Source organism: Trachypithecus francoisi, unplaced genomic scaffold, assembly GCF_009764315.1.
Source record: "Trachypithecus francoisi isolate TF-2019V2 unplaced genomic scaffold, Tfra_2.0 Lachesis_group0, whole genome shotgun sequence".
NCBI classification, from domain to species: Eukaryota; Metazoa; Chordata; class Mammalia; order Primates; family Cercopithecidae; genus Trachypithecus; species Trachypithecus francoisi.
This window is the reverse complement of record NW_022681453.1, coordinates 12,248,526-12,257,438: the sequence shown is the minus strand read 5'-3', so window position 1 is coordinate 12,257,438 and position 8,913 is coordinate 12,248,526. Positions and strand designations below refer to the sequence as shown.

At 39.4% G+C, this 8,913-nt stretch overlaps 1 pseudogene; it reads right to left on the bottom strand.

Annotated features, from left to right (window-relative positions):
• Positions 1–6,503: 6,503 nt before the first annotated feature.
• On the bottom strand, positions 6,504–8,481 carry LOC117084545 (annotated as a pseudogene).
• Between the last annotated feature and the right edge of the window lie 432 nt (positions 8,482–8,913).

The following is an 8,913-nucleotide window of genomic DNA, read 5'->3' as shown; positions in this document are numbered from 1 at the left end:
CTATTTCCTAACACTGTATTTCTAACTGGTTCTTGTTTTTATATGTGAAAAATGAAATTCTTTTGATTTCCATACGTTAATTTTATATTCAGTTACTTGGTTGAATTTTCTTATTATTACTTTTTCTTTTGGTTCTTTTTAAAAAATTATTTATTATTATTATTTTCTTTTTTAGTATACTTTAAGTTCTAGGGTACATGTGCACAATGTGCAGGTTTGTTACATATGTATACTTGTGCCATGTTGGTGTGCTGCACCCATCAACTCATCAGCACCCATCAACTCGTCATTTACATCAGGTATAACTCCCAATGCCATCCCTCTCCACTCCCCCCTCCCCATAAGAGGCCCCAGTGTGTGATGTTCCCCTTCGAGAGTCCAGGTGATCTCATTGGTCAGTTCCCTCCTATGAATGAGAACATGCGGTGTTTGGTTTTCTGTTCTTGTGAGAGTTTGCTGAGAATGATGGTTTCCAGCTGCATCCATGTCGCTACAAAGGACACAAACTCATCCTTTTTTATGACTGCATAGCATTCCATAGTGTATATGTGCCACATTTTCTTAATACAGTCTGTCACTGATGGACATTTGGGTTGATTCCAAGTCTTTGCTATTGTGAATAGTGCCACAATAAACATACGTGTGCATGTGTCTTTATAACAGCATGATTTATAATCCTTTGGGTATATATCCAGTAATGGGATGGCTGGGTCATATGGTATTTCTAGTTCTAGATCCTTGAGGAATCGCCATACTGTTTTCCACAATGGTTGAACTAGTTTACAGTCCCACCAACAGTGTAAAAGTGTTCCTATTTCTCCACATCTTCTCCAGCACCTGTTGTTTCCTGACTTTTTAATGATTGCCATTCTAACTGGTGTGAGATGGTATCTCATTGTGGTTTTGATTTGCATTTCTCTGATGGCCAGTGATGATGAACATTTTTTCATGTGCCTGTTGGCTGTATGAATGTCTTCTTTTGAGAAATGTCTGTTCATATCCTTTGCCCACTTTTTGATGGGGTTGTTTGTTTTTTCTCGTAAATTTGTTTGGGTTCTTTGTAAGTTCTGGATATTAGTCCTTTGTCAGATGAGTAGATTGCAAAAATTTTCTCCCATTCTGTAGGTTTCCTGTTCACTCTAATGGCAGCTTCTTTTGCTGTGCAGAAGCTCTTTAGTTTAATTAGATTCCATTTGTCAATTTTGGCTTTTGTTGCCATTGCTTTTGGTGTTTTAGACATTAAGTCCTTGCCCATGCCTATGTCCTGAATAGTATTACCTAGGTTTTCTTCTAGGGTTTTTATGGTTTTAGGTCTAACATTTAAGTCTCTAATCCATCTTGAATTAATTTTCGTATAAGGAGTAAGGAAAGGATCCAGTTTCAGCTTTCTACTTATGGCTAGCCAATTTTTCCAGCACCATTTATTAAATAGGGAATCCTTTCCCTATTTCTTGTTTTTGTCAGGTTTGTCAAATATCAGATGGCTGTATATGTGTGGTATTATTTCTGAGGGCTCTGTTCTGTTCCACTGGTCTAGATTTCTGTTTTGGTACCAGTACCATGCTGTTTTGGTTACTGTAACCTTGTAGTATAGTTTGAAGTCAGGTAGTGTGATGCCTCCAGCTTTGTTCTTTTGGCTTAGGATTGTCTTGGCAATGCGGGCTCTTTTGTTGTTCCATATGAACTTTAAAGCAGTTTTTTCCAATTCTGTGAAGAATGTCATTGGTAGGTTGATGGGAATGGTATTGAATATATAAATTACCCTGGGCAGTATGGCCATTTTCATGATATTGATTCTTTCTATCCATGAGCATGGTATGTTCTTCCATTTGTTTGTATCCTCTTTTATTTCACTGAGCAGTGGTTTGTAGTTCTCCTTGAAGAGGTCCTTTACATTCCTTGTAAGTTGGATTCCTAGAAGAAATGGATAATTTCCTGGATTTTTGCACTCTCCCAAGACTAAACCAGGAAGAAGTTGAATCCCTGAATAGACCAATAGCAGGCTCTGAAATTGGGGCAATAATTAATAGCCTACCAACCAAAAAAAGCCCAGGACCAGATGGATTCACAGCCAAATTCTACCAGAGGTACAAGGGGAAACTGGTATCATTCCTTCTGAAACTATTTCAATCAATAGAAAAAGAGGGAATCCTCCCTAACTCATTTTATGAGGCCAACATCATCCTGATACCAAAGCCTGGCAGAGACACAACAAAAAAAGAGAATTTTAGACCAATATCCCTGATGCACATCGATGCAAAAATCCTCAATAAAATACTGGCAAACTGAATCCAACAGCACATCAAAAAGCTTATCCATCATGATCAAGTGGGCTTCATCCCTGGGATGCAAGGCTGTTTCAACATATGCAAATCAATAAATGTAATCCAGCATATAAACAGAACCAAAGACAAAAACCACATGAGTACCTCAACAGATGCAGAGAAGGCCTTTGACAAAATTCAACAGCCCTTCATGCTAAAAACTCTCAGTAAATTCGGTATTGATGCAACGTATCTGAAAATAATAAGAGCTATTTATGACAAACCCATAGCCAATATCATAATGAATGGGCAAAAACTGGAAGCATTCCATTTGAAAACTGGCACAAGACAGGGATGCCCTCTCTCACCATTCCTATTCAACATAGTGTTGGAAGTTCTGGCTAGGGCAATCAGGCAAGAGAGATAAATAAAGTGTATTCAGTTAGGAAAAGAAGAAATCATATTGTCCCTGTTTGCAGATGACACGATTGTATATTTAGAAAATCCCATCATCTCAGCCCAAAATCTCCTTAAACTGATAAGCAACTTCAGCAAATTCTCAGGATACAAAATTAATGTGCAAAAATCACAAGCATTCTTATACATCAGTAACAGACAGAGAGCCAAATCATGAATGAACTTCCATTCACAACTGCTTCAAAAAGAATACGATTATTATTTTTTGAGACGGAGTCTCACTCTTGCCCAGGCTGGAGTGCAGTGGTGCAATCTCCGCTCACTGCAAGCTTCGCCTCCGGGTTCACGCTGTTCTCCTGCCTCAGCCTCTTGAGTAGCTGGGACTACAGGCGCCTGCCACCATGCCTGGCTGGTTTTTTTTTTTTTTTTTTTTGTATTTTAGTAGAGACAGGGTTTCACTGCGTTAGCCAGGATGGTCTGGATCTCGTGACCTCATGATCCACCTCCGCCTGCCTCAGCCTCCCAAAGTGCTGGGACTACAGGTGTGAGCCACCACGCCCGGCTGGAGCACTGAGTTTTTAACCAAGATGTTTACCTGAATCACCTGTAATTAGAGAAATATATAAATGCTTGATTCCTGCACTTGGAAATTTAGTAAGCCTGGATGAGTTCTGAACATCTATATTTTATACAGCTTCATAGGTAATTCTCAGACCTTCTACACAACAACATAATTTTAAATAAAGAAAAAATAAGCTAAAAATACTAAGTCCTGGCAGATCGGTATTAGAAATAACTATAAAATAGTAAATCCATGGATTTCTGAACATTAAATATGTGCACAAAAGTCTGGATTATAAATAAAATAGTTTCCCTCTCCCTTCTTTCTCCCTCCTTCCCTTCCTTCCATCCTTCTTTTGTAAAAAGAAACCACCAATAATACAATCTTGAGGTATAGATATAAACAAAGTCTCAGCAACATGCTCTGTTAACTTTCTTTTTCTCAGTTGCAGTCAACTGAGATCAGGTCACTGCACTCCCGCCTGGGCGACAGAGTAAAACCCTGTCCAAAAAACTAAATTAAAAATTAATTTTTAATAAAAAATTAATTTCTTTTAATTAATGCGTTGATTTTATGTTCTGAGAATTTGTTTGCATTTCTTTATATTAATGATCACGATATGGTTTTTCTATTTACAAGCAGATTTTATGTGAAAACAAAAAGGAAACCCAGGTTGTTCAGCTCATTGCGTAAATATAGAATCTGCTATAATAGAACTGCTTTTCTTTTCTTTTTTTCTTTTTATTATTATTATTATTATTATTATACTTTAAGTTCTAGGGTACATGTGCATAACATGCAGGTTTGTTACATATGTATACTTGTGCCATGTTGGTGTGCTGCACCCATCAACTCGTCAGCACCCATCAACTCGTCATTTACATCAGGTATAACTCCCAATGCAAGCCCTCCCCCGTCCCCACTCCCCATGATAGGCCCCGGTGTATGATGTTCCCCTTCCCGAGTCCAAGTGATCTCATTGTTCAGTTCCCACCTATGAGTGAGAACATGCGGTGTTTGGTTTTCTGTTCTTGTGATCGTTTGCTAAGAATGATGGTTTCCAGCAGAACTGCTTTTCAAAAGAATTTCACCTATAAACAGGCTGGGCACGGTGGCTCATGCCTGTAATCCCAGCACCTTGGGAGGGTGAGGTGAGCAGATCACTTGAGGTCAGGAGTTTGAGACCAGCCTGGCCAGCATGGTGAAACTCTGTCTCTACTCAAAAAGAAAAAAAAAAAGAGAAAAAAATTGCCAAATGTGGTGGTACATGCCTATAATCACAGCTACTTGGGAGGCTAAGGCAGGAGTACTGCTTGAGCCTGGGAGGTGAAGGTTGCAGTCAACTGAGATCATGTCACTGCCCTCCCACCTCGGCGACAGAGTGAAACCCTGTCCAAAAAAATAAAGTAAAATAAATAATACATGAAAAAATTCACCTATGGACATAGTTTTTTGTTCGACAATACAACTGCACAAATTCCTACTCAGCAATAAAAGTTCCAATATCTGTACATATTTTCCCTACTCTAAATCCCTTAAAATTGTTTTAAAATTAATGTTTCATTTAGGATTGTTTTATTTGTGTTCCTCATGCTACAACACAGCCTTCACAGTCAGCCAAGTATATAAAATTAACATGCTTCTTCAAAACATCAACTTAGATAAACATACAGCTTCTAAATTTCTACAATGAAACTTGAACATTCAAAGAAGCACAATATGATGACAGTAGCTTCAGATCCCATCTCAGTGCAAATTTAAGCAAAGCAAAGAGTATTACTAGACTACTCAGTAAGATTCTGTAATTTAATATACCTACTTCTCAACTCTCCAAATTTGTTTCTCAACACTGGGGAGAATTTTTAAAGATATCAACGCGTGAGTTCTACTTCAAGCCAATTAAATCAGAATCTCTGTGGGGCATTTTTTTTTTTTTTTTGTAAAGCTTGCCCAGCAATTCTAATATCAGCCAGAGCTGGGAATCACTGCTCAACAGAACCTCTTATGAAGCAAAAACATAAATAAAGAAAAACAAGCCAGGTGCAGCGGCTCATGCCTATAATCCAAGCACTTTGAGAGGCTAAGGCAGGCATATCACTTTAGGTCAGGAGTTCAAGACCAGCCTGGCCAACATGGTGAAACCCTGTCTTAATGAAAAATACAAAGATTAGCCAGACGTGGCGGCGGGTGCCTGTATTCCCAGCTACTCAGGAGGCTGAGGTAGGAGAATCACTTGAATCCAGGAGGTGGTGGTTGCAATTAGCCGGGATCGTGCCACTGCATTCCAGCCTGGGAGACAGAGCAAGACTCTGTCTCAAAAAAAAAAAAAAAAAAAAAGTAAAGTACCGTAAGTACAGCGACATGGGGAATAAGTTAAAAATCAAAAAGACTCACTCATTACTTTCTAACATTTTTTACTTTTTGAAACATCCAAAGATTAGGAATATTAGAATCTATGTCATGACCATAATTTAACAGTTCAGAAAAAACCATAAAATGAAGGCCTAGAAAGATCTGTGTTACTCATCTAGAATCATGTGGTGTAACCGTATTTTCCAATGGAGGAAGACTATTGGGTTTCAGGCATAAAACAATGCAGAAATAATCTCAAGGCAGGGAGAGGGAGATAACTTCTGACTCTGGTTTCCTGTTTTTCAGGCATGGAAGTTGGTAAGGGGAAAGAAGATTTGTCCATGGGAACAAGCACTCATGCTCTAAAGAATAGCTTCATTTGAACCCATTCATTTCCTTTTCAGGCAAAATTTCAAAGATAAAGCAACATAAAATATGAGGCCAAAGAAAAGGGAGCTGGTCTTCAAAAAGAATTTGTGTTTTTTTCTTTTTTTCTTTTCTTTTCTTTTTTTTTTTTTTTTTGCTGGTACGACAGTCCTTCTGCCTGGAGCTATGCAAAGACAAGTCATGAAATAAAAGAAAATCTTTATTTCAGGGAGTTTCAGTGGTATATATGTGTACTACAGCAAAGGCTGGTTGTAGCAAAGTTTCGTTTCAAACTGCACTGATGTATAATTTAGACATATGGGAATGCTTAACTTCTGCTAAAATGCAGATTTAATCAAACATCATGCCGATTTTTACATTAATTGTAGATCCTGTTAAGTTTTCACAACTAAAAAAATGAGAATAAACTTACTGCTACCTACTAAGGTAATGAACTGTGAAATCAATTCCACAGTACTGCCTTGAAAATAAGCCCCTTAGTTGGTAAGAGAAATTCCAACTTCTAACTCCATCTAAATGTATTATTTAACTGGTATTCTTCTGTCATCATCTACTGTTGGTTTGATTGTCGCTCCTCTTCTTATTTGACCCCAACCAATTAAATGTCAGTGTTTTTCAATTGTTTGGCTAAGGGAAATTTTTTCTCCTACTTCTGTGCACATTGGATTGGTCAAAATAATTTTATCCAAATCAGCCTTGACAGCACTACATCTTCCTCCTGTTGACAGGGATCCTATGTTCACCATGAGCACTTCATTCTTAGACAGCTTTTGTACCTTTGCTGGTGTCTTGTCTTCTTCAGTGAGTACACCTAGAAGCTAAGTAGGAAACAGGAAATTTCGAATTCTGTGAATGTCTCATGTAAGGTTCTGAATGCACCAAGTACTTACCCCACCATTCTGTCAGCCCAGCACAAAGTGGGGTCAATTTTTGTTCCAACTCCACTAAGACCGCCTGGAGCAGAATATCGCAGATCATTATGCTTGCCAAAAAGTGATACAATTTTGGAAAAGATTGGTTTACACGTGAGTTTTCCTTCACTATCTTTGGAGACAATACCAGGTCTGACTTCTATCTCCTGGCCCACCTTTAACACTCCTTTTAGGAGACTAATGAGAGGTGAAGCCAGTTGGACTTTCTGGGTTGGGTGGGGACTTGGAGAACTTTTCTGTCTAGCTAAAGGATTGTAAATGCACCAATCAGCACTCTGTGTCTAGCTACAGGATTGTAAATGCACTAATCAGCATTCTGCAAAAACAGACCAATCAGCACTCTGTAAAATGGACCAATCAGCAGGACACGGGCAGGACCAAATAAAGGAATAAAAGCTGGCGGCAGGAGCCAGCAGCAGTAACCCGATTGGGTTCCCTTCCATGCTGTGGAAGCTTTTTTCTTTCAATCTTCATAATAGATCTTACTGCTGCTCACTCTTTGGGTTCACACTACCTCTATGAGCTGTAACACTCACCATGAGGCTGTACAGCTTCATTCCTGAAGTCAGCCAGACCAGGAACCCACCGGAAGGAATGAACTCCGGATGCACCACCTTTAAGAGTTGTAACACTCACCAGGAGGTCTGTGGCTTCATTCTTAAAGTCAGCAAGACCAACAAGCCACCAGAAGGAATAAACTCCGGACACACTACCACTAGCGGCTTCGCCTCCCTTAAGGTCATCAACTTCACAGCCAGATTTTTTGACATCAAAAAATCTAATAACAATAAGTTGGGGTTCTGAAGTAAAGTCTTTTGAGGGTACTGGAATTTTCTTTACTATGTACTCACAATGTCAATATTGTATTTCAGCTGAACTAAAATTGGAATAATTGGAACTCCCTCTGCTACTGTACCTTGTACAAATGCAAACATCTGCTCACATTGTTCTTTACCCTTTCTTTAACCGAATCAATTTTGTTTTGCAGAATCAAATTATGCTTCAGCTTCATGATCTCTATAGCAGCCAGGTGTTCAGATGTCAGAGGCTGAGGAAAAGATTCATTACCAGCTATAAAGAGAAGAGCTGCATCCATCACTGCTGCACCATCCAGCACAGTAGCCATCAACACAGTGGCCAGGACACTCCACAAGTGGCCAGGACACTCCACAAAGGAAACATGTCTGACTAATTTGAAGTTCCTTTTGGTCCTTAGAATGTCTGTAGGAAACTCATCAGATGTAGTACTCCCACAAGATCTATAACATTCTGGCCTAGGGCAACTTGGGTCATCAAGTTTCTAAATCTTAGCATTAGCATATCCAAGCTTGATTGTAATATTTCTTTCTAGTTCATTTTTGAACCTGACGGTCTCAACTTCAGAAATAGCTTTGACAAGGGTGGATTTCTCATGAGCTACATGATAAATTGTACCTATATTAATTGTGGCTTGTCTGCTGATAACTTCGTGTGAAAGTGGCATCAACTTGGTAACACCCAAGGTGGCGAGAATCTGGCATGAAAAATGCGGCCGCCCCAGAGTCACTCCAGCTTCACGGTCTGCCATCTTGCCAGAAAAGGAAGGAAGCCGCCCTGGCTTCGGGCTGATTGTGTCTGCAGGACTCCTAGTGTGTGCAGGGAAGTGGAGACAGGAAGGCGAATTAGGTGCTCAGTCCTGTAAAGGATGGCCAGTGCTGCAGTGGCCTCACTGCTTGGACTTCTCTCCACTTGAATATGCACAGTGACTGTTGGTAGGTTAACTAGAAAACATGATACAAAGTTGCCGGATCTATTGGTTGCACTCCTGGTAGATACTTGCGCAGGCAACACTGAGGGTAGCGACCAACCCTACCACGTGAGATGAGTCTAAAATGATTTTTGTTTTCAAGAAGAGAGACTGAAAAATAAATACACATCTGAAATTCTGCATGTAAGATGCTACGAAAGAAGCAACTGTGGGCATTCAGGGATTTTTTTTTTATTACTTATTATTTTTAGA